General features: G+C 52.8%; 1 protein-coding gene across 7 annotated transcripts in view; it reads right to left on the bottom strand.

Moving 5' to 3' along the window:
- BNIP2 (BCL2 interacting protein 2) overlaps positions 1-13,520 on the bottom strand; it is a 646,636-nt gene that overhangs the window by 175,475 nt on the left and 457,641 nt on the right. The window lies entirely within an intron of this gene.

Here is a 13,520-nt window from a genome sequence, read left to right as displayed (position 1 = left end):
CGGCATGTTCTAATTAAGCGGGAGGTATGAAAGCAGTATGGATTTATAAAAGTTTATTTTTTCAAATCTTTATTTTAGTTTTGTGTCAAGACAACATTAATGTTACAGATGTACCACAAAAAGAACTTTCACACAGACCCCCCCCCTTGCAGTCACTTTAAAGCTTTGTAATCAAAGTAAGCCTCAGAACAATAAGGTTGTCAGATTTGATGAGGTTGCATTTACAATTATTAAGCCCACTTAATGTTTCTGTTCGAACAGGTCAGTAAAGTATGTGTCCAGCAATGATATATTTTCAAGTGAAAAAAACAAAAATTCTTGACTTTTTCTAAATGACCCCTTTCCTATTACCAGGCCTTGTATGACAACTTTAGATGCATCCCATGCCACTTCCAGTGAGACAGGCCCATCCCTGTTCCAGATAAAGTCCTCTTGTATCGCTTCCTATAGTTCTCTAAGGTCGGATTTCTGCTGAAACAATAAAAGGGTTATATTTCCCAACATATCCTGGTCTCGGTAGCAATTCTACTGAATAGAGAAGTGTTGTGTGAGCATCATCTGAGAGCCCACTGGCATTAATCCCAGTACTGGCCACCTGATTAGATTCCGTATTATAGCTTCTCAGTATTTATCCTGGAGATCGATTTATGTCTAATTGAAAAGTATATGTAGTCTCAACTCATTGGGTTTGTGAGCGCACAAATGTCTACTAAACTCATCAGTTCAGTAACAATTGCCAATGACCCACCTCCTGCAGTTTGTACTACAGGGATGAGGATCTGTGACAAATTCCATCTAAAATATTGATCCATTCCAGGACGACAGCTGTAAAAATGAAGAACATTCTTCCACGCTTACTTAATGACAGCCCTACCTACTAGGCTCCCGGAGAGCTACTCTAAAACCTCCAGCTAGTAGTGAATACATTTGTATGGCAAAATAGCATCTGAGGATTAAGAGATCTATGCTTACCGTCCAAGGGAGGCAGGCTGGTTTGGTTTCCGAGAATTCTCCCTGTATTATAAGGCAGCCCAAATGAGTTTTGTTTGAGCACATGAGGGATGACATGTGGACGTATTGGATGTTTATGGAGGACATTGACACACACTTGTTCAAAGTAAGAGACCTACTGTGGGTCCACATAGGGATATACCGGCAAAATTGAGGGACCATCCCAGTCTGTGGCTACTGTGGGCTCTCTATATGAAGAGGAAGTTCACTGATGAGCTGTCCTCATGGCCATTACCCATGGTATCGGTGTGGGGCCTGCATGTCAGGAATTCCGCTATTCATAAGCATGGTTGCATATGGGCCTGGAGAGAGCAGGGCAACTGTTCAGTGCCAGTTTCTAGACCACGCCAAGATAAAGGCATTGTTAGAAGCCGAAAGGATTTCAATCTTTGACTATACATGGCTAAAAGGTATTCTTACAAACAATAAATGGGTTAACAATTTGAAACATCGGCTTACACTCTTTGCAAACCGTAACCGACACTGCAGTAACTAGGAATGGAATCCTCTCCAAGATTTAGTAAATAGAGGTGACATAGGGTAGACATTTTAAATCATATTGGAATAAATTGCAGGGAAAGGAGCTCTTGGACGAGCAGTGGGAGACAATATTTTAAATCATGTTTCATATCGGCTATGGCGCATCATTTCAAAATAATTATAAGTTACTCACCGTAGCGACTTAGTCCATTTTCCTCCATACTGCATGGGGGTCCCTCGCGAGGGACGGGAGACAGAACCTTTTTCACCAGAAAAAACCTTCTTCCCCCTTTAAATTTAGAGGTGTGCAGGGGTGCGGCCCTGGGAGCATGCGGTCTCTGACTCCACACCTCAGTCCCCATAGACGGTCGACAATAGTTGTAACGTTGCCTAATGACACCAGTTTTATCAGGGGGAGATTGGTGGGACGTTGGGAGGAAAGGGGACTAGAGTACGTTAGTCACTACGGTGAATAACTTATAATTACTCTTACGTTCCGTCCCCTTTCCTCCATACTGCATGGGCGATTACAACTGAATGTAGCCTTAAGGTGGAGAGGAGACCCTCTTTAAGCAAACAGGTTCATAAGAACCGCCTGTCCGAAAGCCGCGTCTGAACTAGAGTCGGCATCCAAACAATAGTGCTTGCAGAAAGCCGAAGGGGTGGCCCGTGTGGCCAGGGGACATGCCGCTGGAAAGCGATGGCAGTTGCCTTGGCTCTGACCGCGAGGGCATGCATGTTGGCCAGGGGTGGATTATGCTGCCCCTCGTAGCCTTCTCTGATGGCCGAGACTATCCACTGAGCTATGGAGGCTTGCCCGTCCGCATTTTGCAGTCCCTGGACCACCATGTGAGGTCTAGGTGAAGCGACGGAGGAACGTTGATCATCTCTGACTGATGGCCCTGTTCCTGGTTTCAAGATGCTGCAAAGTGCAGCTGTATCCTCCTCATTCTGAGTCTCGTGTGCGGGACGGCCAAGCAAACTGCTGCCATGAGACCCAGTAGGTGTTGGTACCACCAGGCCGAGGTCCCTTCTCTGCTGAGGAAGTGCACCGTGGCTCTCTCAAGTGCCGTGATCTTGTCCTCCAAGGGAAAAACCTTCCTCGGAGCACGTGTCCCAAATGAGGCCCAAGAAGGTCAGTGTCTGCTTGGGCTGCAGCTGTGACTTCTTGAGGTTGAGCAAAAAACCGAGCTCGTGCAGTGTGTTCTTAAGAGCGTGGGCGGTATGGTGCACTGCTTCCGGAGATGTAGCCCTGTCAAGCCAGTCGTCCAGGTACAGGTACATGTGGTGGCCTTGCGATCTGAGGAGGGCTGCCTCCGTGTTCATCAGCCTGGTAAAGACCCTAGGGGCCGAGTTGAAGCTGAAAGGGAGCACCTTGTATTGGAAATGGTAGCCCATGATCCTGAAATCGTAGAAAGGAACGATGAGGCTGCCATATCGGGATGTGTAGGTATGCATCCTTCAGATGCAGGGAGCACATCCAGTCTCCCTTGTACAATGTCTCGGCTATCAAAGCTGGCGTAACCATCTTGAATTTTTGTAGAGGTAGGGAGAGGTTGAGGGTGGAAAGGTCCAGCGCAACTCTCAAGCACGCCTGGTTCTTTTTCAAAATGGCAAAAATACTGGAGTAAAAGCCCAAGCCTCTCTGGGAGGCTGGGACTGCCTCCATTGCCTGGCTGTCGACGAGCGACCAGATCTCCGCCAAAGGAGTTGCTGTCCCAACCTGTGGGAGGGGAGGGGAGGAGGGAGGAGAGGCTGGGATAGGGAGGTGGTACCCCATGGAGACTACAGAGAGGATACAGGGGTCCGTAAAATTCTGGCGCCAAATATGTGCATGGAGAGCAAGCCTGCCCCCCCCACTGGAGACACGTGGACACAGAGGGGCGTGTCATGCCTTGGCGGAGAAGACTGGAAAAAGCCCTTACCCCCAAACCCCCCTTTTTTGTTGTTTGCGCCGATGCTGGGACGGCGAACGTCAGGCTGCCTGGACCACCGCTCTTGGAAGCTGCGGAAACCTCGGTATGTACGCCCCTTCTCAGAGCGTTGCTGTGACTGGGTGTACGGTTTGGGCATGGGCTTTCTAAGAATGGATTAAGACTTGGCCGGTTGAGAGCTGTTTTTCTTTTTATCCAGCTCCTCATCCGTTGTGGAGTGGAAGAGGTCACCCCCTTCAAACGGAAGATCCAGTATGCGTTCCTGGACATCTGGGTTGAATTTCGTAGCACAGAGCCAGGCAGTTCTTCTCATGTCCACGGCAATGCAGATGGCACGGCCAGAGGTGTCAAGGTGGGCCACGGAGGACTCCATGATGTCCTGTGCCACGATTTTGGCCTCTGCCAATCCCGCCTTGAATCGTGATTTGCCCTGTGCCAGAAGCTCTGGGAGGAAATCCACAATTTCCCGCCACAGCCTCTGGTTAATGGCTGCCAGCATGGCATCCGCGTTGGCTTGACACAGGTGCAGGGACGCGTTGGAATACAGCTTCTTCCCGTACGCCTCCAAGATCTTGTCCTCCTTGTCTAGCAGAGCCGCAGAGGAGAAGCCTGAGGACGACTGAGGCTTGGCATACAGTGATACCGCAGCGATCACAGAGGAGTGTGGCTGAGGATGGGCAGATAGCAAGAGTGTACCCCCCCCCCCCACCCCCCATCTGCCTGTACTTGGCGTCCAGGTGTTTATTCACCAGCTGGGCTGAGTGGGGCCTGAGCCAACCCTTCTTGGCCAAATCAACTACATCTTTCTGCATCAGGATCCCTGTTCTGGCAACGGGACGTAGCGTGAGGACTTCTGCGAGGACCCACTCTGCTGGTTGCTCGACCTCGGGCTAGGTAAGGCCCAAGTACTCTGCCAGCCCTGTCAGTCGTTCGTGGAAGGCCTTGGCTGAAGACGGCGTGTCAGGGTCCTTCTCCTCGTCTGTGTCCACCTGCGGATGCGGAGGAAACGGCACTGGAGGGGGGGAGTGCTAGGAGCCGGGGGCTGCGGTACGGGGACCGGAGCCGGAGGCTGTGGCGGAGGCTGGTGCGGAAGCGCCAGCCCGATCGGCTGGGGGGCCGGAGCAGGCTGCTAAGGTGCTTACAGGAACCAGAGGAGCCTGTGCTGGGTCCTGAGGCGCTGGCGGGACAATCAGAGGGATCAAGTCCCTGATGGCGTCCCAGAGGATGACCCCCATCTGTGGAGATTTCATGAGCCCGAGGAACATTTCAAAGAACCTGTCCTCACAGGCTGGGATGGTGGTAGGCGATATTGACGGGGTAGAGGGCAGCTGCTGGAGCTGTTGCATACCCTGCCCATATGGACGCAGCGGGAACCTGCCTTGCGCAAAGGAAGGATAAGCTGTAGGCCACATACCTGGTTGACACCAGTCCCACCTCGACACACAGTCTTCCGCCTGCCTTCCCTGGAGGGGCGTTTGCCGGATGTCTGGATTTTCTGGCGCAACAGCCATCTTGTCCAGCTGCCTTCCACGTGCCTGGGTCGTGTTGCTCAGCTCATTGGGCCCCACCCCGTTCAGGAGTGTGGATCATGGGGCCTACCCTGTTCCCCAGGCCTAGGCCCGGTAAGTATTATGCCCTCAGCGGCTCTGCCGGTAGAACTGCATAAAGGCGCCCCCGCAGACATGCTGCTGGTACTAGGGCGTAGCCCCTCGTGTGAAGACCCAGTAAGAGAACCTTCCGGTCCCTCAGCACCCTCACCGGGAGGATCTGCATATCCCTCGGCCTCTCAGCCAGTAGCTGATACAGACTCAGTACTTGTGCTGGTACGAAGACCTGTGCGGTCCCTCCCGCGCGGGTGAGTCCTTGGGAAGGAATCTCCCTTGCGGGGTGCACTGTAAAAGGGCGGCCCTAGCTAGGTCTTGGATCGATGATCGACGAAGTGCTTTAGGTCCTCTGGAGTTTATCTGTGGAAGAGCTCCCTCCACCTGGCCAGTCTGTTCTTCAAAGACCTTGAGGAAAGCGCGTTGCACGTGGTACAAGCTTGCCAGTCGTGGTCAGGGCTAAGGCACCGTAGGCAGAGGGCGTGGGGGTCTTTAGTCAGGAAGAGCCCGTCGCAGGATGGACACCTGCTGAACCCTGTAGAAGTCGACATGCGCCGGGGAGGAGCGCGACGCCCGAGTACTGAGTACCTCAATGATAAAAAGACAAAAAAAGACAAAGAGAAGTATCCGCGTGTGGAATTACATGGCCGAAGACAAAACCAGGAGCGCTGGTGAATTTGGCACGTTCCAGTCGACACAGAAAAGGGGACTGATGTGTGGCGCCGCAGGGCAGAGTCCGGGCACTGCATGCTCCCAGGGCCGCACCCCCTCGTGCCTTTACATTTAAAGGGGAAGAAGGTTTTTTCTGGTGAAAAAGTTTGCGTCTCGCGTCCCCCGCGAGGGACGCCCATGCAGTATGGAGGAAAGGGGGCGGGACGTAAGAGTACTGCAGGGATGGCATAGGGACCTATTAAACATTTCGAAAATGTTTGCGGTCTTCTCCACTATTTTTTTTCCGGAAGCTTGTGTGTTTTTGTTCTAGTCTTAAAAAGATGGGCAGGATGTTCCACATCGTGGATGCTTTAATATTGGTTTATCATTTGTTTGTGTAGAAATGTTTGTTATGGAAAAACTTCCTGCATTAGTCAACGACTACATGAGCTCCTTTAGAGATTAATGGGGTCTAGCGATACGAAAGTGGGGATTGGATGTATATTAGGGGCACGCTGGTTAGAAATAGTCTTATCACGTAACCTACTCCTCTTTTAGTGAAGGGGCGAGCGTGCTACCATGGGGGATGGGTTGGACATACAGGGAAGGAGGGGTGAAAAGCCTATGGTTCAGACGATAAATGCTACGAGTAACGAAGGATGGAGGTGGGACGGTATATTGCCCAAGGCGCTCTGTAAAGATTCCCTCTGCATCTTCCTTAGACGATGGCGATTCTCAGCTGCTGTGGAACTGCCAGGTTATCTTGCCACTGGATGTTACTTGCCCAAAATCACTGGTTGGAGCTTGGAGGACAGGGGTGTGGCGTTGGGAGAATGTTGATCTGTGTTATGAAGATTGAGATTTGAAACTAGTTTGATGTTAAACTTCAATAAAAATCAAGTAAAATAAATAAAAGAAAGGTCAAAGCTCAGTGGTCTACCATGGTCGCCAGATAGCTGGGAAAAATGTACAGCCTCTGAAGTGATTAAGTTGAAGTTTTTTTTTGGGCCTAACTGGGTACTAAAGGAACTATGTAGCAGACTTCACAACGAAAGCAGCACAGTTGATGGCAATCCCCTGCCTTTGGTTCTTAGTGCACCAGATGTTCAGATGGATTTCTGAACTCTGACCTAGTGGGCAGAGGTTCAGAAGGCCAGCCTAGATTCTTGGAACAGGGTAACTTTCTGGACAAGCAAGACCAATCAAGGTAGCATTGGCGGTGGACAAGACTAGGTCTCAGGAGGGGTGAGGGTTATCAAAAGCCCACAATGAGGACACACAGTAAAGGACACTACAAATTACTCCCAGTCAGGTGAGTATATCAAAAATACTATACATTTATTAGAGGCCTTCTAAATCAAACAGAAGTAAAACACAGTAGTAATAACCAAACCATATATTATATATATATATATAGTAACCAGTCCTAAAATGGATGGCACACAGTAATGGTCCACAACCTGTAAAGAAAGGGATCATCCAGTGTCAATACTTTTAGGTAGTCCTTCACTTTATCAACCCTAACTGAGAGGCAGTCCAAGCCCTAAGCAGTGTGAAGCCTTGCGCTCCAAAGAACAAGTTACTTTCTTACCTGGTAACGTTCTTTCGATGGGATGGTCCGACGACGTATTCCATATCTATGACATGTAATCACCACAGCTGTGCTGCTTCGGAAACTTTTTTCGGCGTCTGCGTCCTGCGTCGATGACGTCGATGCGCCGTCGTCGAGGACCTCCTCCGATGTCCGACGTCATCCGATGTGATAAGTAGGACGCACGACGCTCGTAGCCTCAGTTGTAGTTTTTTCCCCCAGAACGTGTGACATTAGTCAACTGCCAGTCAGACACAAAGCCTTGCGGAACGTAAGCTGCAATCGCAAAAGAAATTCTGCAGCGGGGAAGGCAGGGCGGGAGCGATATGGAATACGTTGTCGGACCATCCCATCGAAAGAACGTTACCAGGTAAGAAAGTAACTTGTTCTTCGAGGGGATTGGGTCCTCCGACGTATTCCATATCTATGACAGACTCCCAAAGCAGTACCAGAGCAAGGAGGAGGGAAAGAATTTAGAATCAAAATTTAGAATAGCCAATCAAATAGCAGAGCAAAGGACCTCCTTGCCAAAGGCCAGATCCTGTGGAATCAAGGGAATAGTGACGTACAAATGTATGTACTGAAGCCCAGGTGGCTGCATCACAGATGTTGCGAATAGGAACACCCCTCTGCAGGGCAGTAGATGCAGCCATACCCCTGGTAGAATGGGCCCGCAAGCCAGCCGGTGGGTCCTTACCCGCCAAGCGGTAGCACTCCGAGATGGCCAAAATAATCCAGCGAGACAAAGTCTGTTTCGTCACAGCTTGCCCTAAACGCTTTCCAGTGTAACCAATAAAGAGTTGATCGTCCACTCTGACCCGGGACATGCGTGGAACATAAAAGCTTAAAGCTCTCCTAGGATCAAGCCTATGGAGCCTCTCCTCTTCCTTACCAGGATGCGGAGGAGGATAGAATGCCGGAAGAACAACCTTCTGGGCCAAATGAAATTCCGTCACTACCTTTGGAAGAAAAGAAGGACGAACTCTAAGGACAACCCTGTCCTTGTGAAATACAGTGAAGGGTGGCTTAACTGAAAGTGCCTGTAACTCACTCACTCTGCGAGCGGAAGTAACCGCAACTAAAAACACAGTTTTCAGAGTTAACAGCCTCAAAGGGCAAGAATGTAAAGGCTCAAACGGAGCACCCATAAGAAACTTAAAAACAAGGTTTAAATCCCAACCGGGCACCAGGAAAGGTGACGGAGGGAACACATTAGTGAGCCCTTTCAGAAACTGTGAAATTAAAGGGATTTTAAAGTAAGACCACTCTTCATACGTGCGCTTAAAGATGGACAGCGCCGCCATGTAACCTTTAATGGTACCCACTTGCAAGCCCCTGTGGGCCAAAGAAAGTAAAAAGGACAGAACCATGGGGATGTCACATGTAAAAGGATCCACATTCTGAACTCGGCACCAGTCGCAGAACTTACGCCAACGGCAACGGTACAGAGACTTTGTTGCTGGCCTTCGGGCCGAAAGCAACACCTCCATCACGTCTTCAGGGAGGTCCCAATCCATATACCTCAACCTTTCAGAAGCCAAGCGTGAAGGTTGAGGGATCTGACCTCTGGATGGAGAACCTGACCCCCCTCCCGTGAGAGCAGATCGTCTCGGTAGGGAAGACGACGCGGAGGGCAGATGGACAAGTCGAGAAGGTCCGGGTACCACGTCCTCCGAGCCCACGCCGGAGCAATGAGGATCATCCAGGAACCGAACTTCCATAACCTCCGCAGCACTTGCGGGATGACGGGGACTGGAGGAAACGCGTACAGCAGCGGGAACGACCACTCCACCACAAACGCGTCTCCCAAGGCTCCTTTTGGAGGAAATTCCCGCGAGCAAAACCTTTCGCACTTCCGGTTGACACTGGAGGCGAAGAGATCCACTTGAGGGGTCCCCCAAAGGGCGAAGATCTCCAGGAGAATCTCCTGAGCCAACTCCCACTCGTGAGAGATCGTGCTCTGCCTGCTCAGAGCATCCGCCGTCACGTTTTCGTCTCCGGCCAGATGAACTGCCGAGATCGAAACTTCCTGCTGGATGGCCCAGAACTCGAGCTGCATCGCCTCCCTGCACAGAGGAAGTGACCCTGCCCCCCCCTTTTTGTTGAGGTAGTACATGGCCACCATGTTGTCCGTCAGGATCAGGACATTCTTTCCTCGCACAGTCGGCAGAAAAGCCTTCAGGGCTAGCCTGACGGCCCTCAGCTCCAACAGATTGATATGGAGTCCGGACTCCGACAGAGACCAATGACCGCTGACTGTCAGCCCGTTGGCATGAGCTCCCCAACCCGTGAGGGATGCATCCGTCACGATCATCACCTCCGGCCAGGGAAGCCAAAAAGGAGCCCCCTTCATCAAGTTGCCTTCGACGGCCCACCTCAGAAGGTCCCGGGCGACCGAGGGCGGCACCTGAACCGGGTCCGACATCCTGCCGGAGGACTGCGACCATTGCGTCTTGAGCGCCCACTGCAAAGATCTCATCCGCAGGCGAGCCTCTGGCACCAGAAGAATGCAGGATGCCATGAGGCCGAGCAGCCTCAAGAACTCGAACGCTGGGAGCGCCTGGGCATGCTGAAACTTGTGCACCATCTGCTGAATGTGAAGAGCCCTCACCTGGGGAGGAAAACACTGCCCCGGGGAAGTGTCGAGCACTGCTCCGATGTACTGGAGCCGCTGTGTTGGCGTCAAATGGGACTTCTTTAAATTGAGGGAGAAGCCCAGCCTGTGAAGGGAGTGGCAGGTGACGGACAGATGATCCAGGACTTGCTCGGGAGAGCTCCCCCTGATCAACCAATCGTCCAGGTAGGGGTAGACATGAATCCCCCCTTGCCTGAGATGCGCTGCCACCACCACCATGAGCTTGGTGAAAACCCTCGGGGCGGAGGTCAATCCGAACGGCAGGACCCGAAACTGAAAGTGCGAGTCGCCAACCGCGAAGCTCAGGTACTTCTTGTGCTTGGGATGGATCGGCACATGGAAGTAAGCATCCTTGAGGTCGAGTGACACCAACCAGTCCTGAAGCTGAAGGGCCTGGAGGACTTGAGAGAGAGTAACCATCTTGAACTTGTCCTTCCTGGGGAGTTTGTTCAAACCGCGCAAGTCCATGATGGGTCTCAATCCCCCGTCTTTCTTCGAAATCAAAAAATAAGGGGAATACCATCCCATGTTCCTCTCCGCTACAGGGACCAGTTCTATGGCGCCTTTCTCCAGCAGGGCTTGAATTTCCTGCGCAAGGAGCGGATCCGGACTCTGCAAAGAGAGGTTCCCCGGTGGATTGTTGCAAGGCCTGTGCCGAAAGGGAAGACAGTAGCTGTGGGTTATGATCTCCAGAACCCACACATCTGAAGTAATGGCTTGCCACTCTACAAGATGCTGCGCCAGCCTTCCCCCAACCGGCGAACCATGGGACATGGCCTCATGACTGAGTGGGAGCGGCCGCGGCGTTACCTGAGGGCAAAGAGGCAACTGCCCGAGCGGCCTTGGCACCACGGGTACCCTGTCGTCCACCTCTGGTACCCCTGCGTTGGCCTCTTTGACTGCCAGCTCCTCTCGCTTTACTGAAGGACGAGTAATAGCGAAAGGAACCACCCCTCCACTGCTGTCCCCTAGGACGAAAAGGCGGAGGTTGGCGAACTGCAGCGCCCAACGACTTCGCTGCAGCTTTCGAGGTCTGCAACCTCTCAAGGCTCTCGTCAGCCTTGCTGCCAAAAAGGTGTTCACCGTCAAAGGGCATGTTGAGGAGCCGAGACTGCACATCAGGAGCAAACCCCGACTTCCGCAACCACGCAAACCTGCGTATCACGGTGCTCGCCGCCATGGACCTACTGACGCATTCAGCTAAGTCCAAACCCGACTGAGCGGACTCACACATGGCATCCTTACCATCCTGGACCATAGCAAGGAAACCATCCCGTTCGTCCCCTTCGGGAATATGTTCAGCCGCTAACGCAACACAGTTCCACAGAGTGTGTGTGAAACGAGACAAGGCACAAATGGAGTTGGCCGCCTGAAGCGCCATACCACCAGAAGAAAACACTTTCTTCGCCCAGCCATCAAAACGTTTGTCGTCCCTATCAGGAGGGATGGTAGGGTACGACGCCTGTTTTGCCGGGGCGGTGGCCGCCTGCACCACCAAACTCTCCGGAGTAGGGTGCCTGGTCAAGTAGCAGGGGTCGCTACTGGCTGGACGGTATTTTCGCGACAAGGATCTGCCCACCGCCGGGAGACTCTCCGGAGCAGTCCAAGCCGCTGCCACCCTTCTCTGTAAAGCCATATGGAACGGCAGTACCGGATCAGTTGGGGGACCAACATCAAGGATGTCCGTCAGATCATCCTGCACAAACTCCCCTGGGGGAGCAGACCATCCGAAGTACTCAGAAACCCTAGCCATAAGGCGCCGGTACGAGTAATCGGCATGAGAGCCAGGCTCAGGCCTACAAAACACCACCTCCGGAGAGGTGTCCAGTCCACTGGCATCATGCAGTGACTGTCTCAAATCGTCAAACTGACTATGGCCCGAGACAATTTCATCTGGAACCTGACTAGTAACCAGGCCATCAGAATCCTCATCCGCCTCTGAAATATAGTCCAGGTGGCGAAAAGAAGGCACCCGAGAGTGCTTGCTCTTAACCAGAGCCTTCCTAGGGGGTTCTCCCGTGCCACGGGGTACCTCCGACACGAAAGGCGTCGATGACGTCGAGCGAATCGGCGCCGGCGTCGAGAGAACCGGCATCGGTGCCGAGAGGATCGGCGTCGAGGAAATCGGCGTCGACGTCAGATGCAGCGCCTCCAGCAACGGCGGCGTCGACACAGCCCTCGAAGCCGGAGCCCCGAGCGTGTCCCTCGACGACCTGAGCGTCGACGGCTTCGACGACTTCCTCGGAGCCGGAGCCTCGAGAAAGCCTGTCGACGCCCTCGACGCCGTCGATGTCTTCCTCGAAGACCTCACAGGTGCATGCGGTCTCGAACGCGTCGAGGACCGGGACCTGGAAAGGGTACGTCGAGAACGAGTCTCCTTGTCCGAACGGGACCTCTCCCGTGACTCGTGCCGACCACTCTTGCGAGCGGTGTCTCTCGACCTCTCACGACCGACCCCACTCAGGGGCGCGGACGGCATAGTACCCTGCGACTCAAGAATCGCCAGCATTTTCTTCCCGAAGGAAGCCCATTCCTCCGGCGTCGCACGGCTGGTGGGGTAAGTGACGTGCCGGGCAGAGTCCTCCGAAGAGGACCTGGAAGACGACCGGTGTCGGCGCTTCCGAGAATGCCTCGAAGAGGCTGAGGAGTGGCGAGACCGACTCCTAGAAGGAGACCCACGAGACTTCCGACGATGACGCGGAGAGTCACCCCTCGAATCATCCGTCGAAAGCCCCGCAGACTTCGACTTCCTGGGCTTGGACACCCGACCTACCGACAACTTCTTCTTACGTTCGCGTAAGGCTTTGGACGTGAGCGACTGGCAGTCGACACAGTCATCCGTGTCGTGGGCCTCCCCGAGGCACCAGAGGCAGGCGTCGTGCGAGTCCGTCACCGACATCTTGGACCCACACTCCCCGCACTTCTTGAAACCTGGACGCGGGGTCGAAGACGAAGTAGAAGACATCTTCACACGAAGGATTTTCACAAAACGAACAGGTTCAAAGAACCGAGAAGAACAGAACTCTAAAGAGTCGAGGCGTGAACCGAGAATCACGAAGCAACACGTTCGCGGAAAAAACGGAACTGAGGCTACGAGCGTCGTGCGTCCTACTTATCACATTGGATGACGTTGGACGTCCTCGACGACGGCGCATCAACGTCATCGACGCAGGACGCAGACGCCGAAAAAAGTTTCCGAAGCAGCACAGCTGTGGTGATTACATGTCATAGATATGGAATACTTCGGAGGACCCAATCCCCTCGAAATACAGTTTGGTGCTGGTGCACGTGATATTGCGGGAGAGGCAAAACAGGGTCTCTTGCAGGGGCTGTAGCAGCTTAGGAAGGTGGGTGAGGCAGTGAAGAATAAGTTCCCACTATTCAAGGAGGGTCTCCCCAAAAGGGCAGAACAAGTTTCTGAGGATGGGAATAGGTTGGTAGCACAGGCAACCTCGAGAAAGGAAAAGTGGCCCTCGGCGGTCACTCGTGTAAAAATTGATGGATGCACTAGGGGCCACTGGTAAGCGTTGCAAGTACTCACTGACTCCAGGTGCACTCCGGACCAAACTTCGCCATTCGAGTCCACTTCGGTAGTGGGTTCAAATGGTGCAATTGTG

The sequence above is a fragment of the Ambystoma mexicanum genome, chromosome 11, assembly GCF_040938575.1.
Source record: "Ambystoma mexicanum isolate Mex_15411 chromosome 11, UKY_AmexF1_1, whole genome shotgun sequence".
Lineage (NCBI taxonomy): Eukaryota > Metazoa > Chordata > Amphibia > Caudata > Ambystomatidae > Ambystoma > Ambystoma mexicanum.
This window is presented reverse-complemented; position numbering and strand designations above follow the sequence as displayed.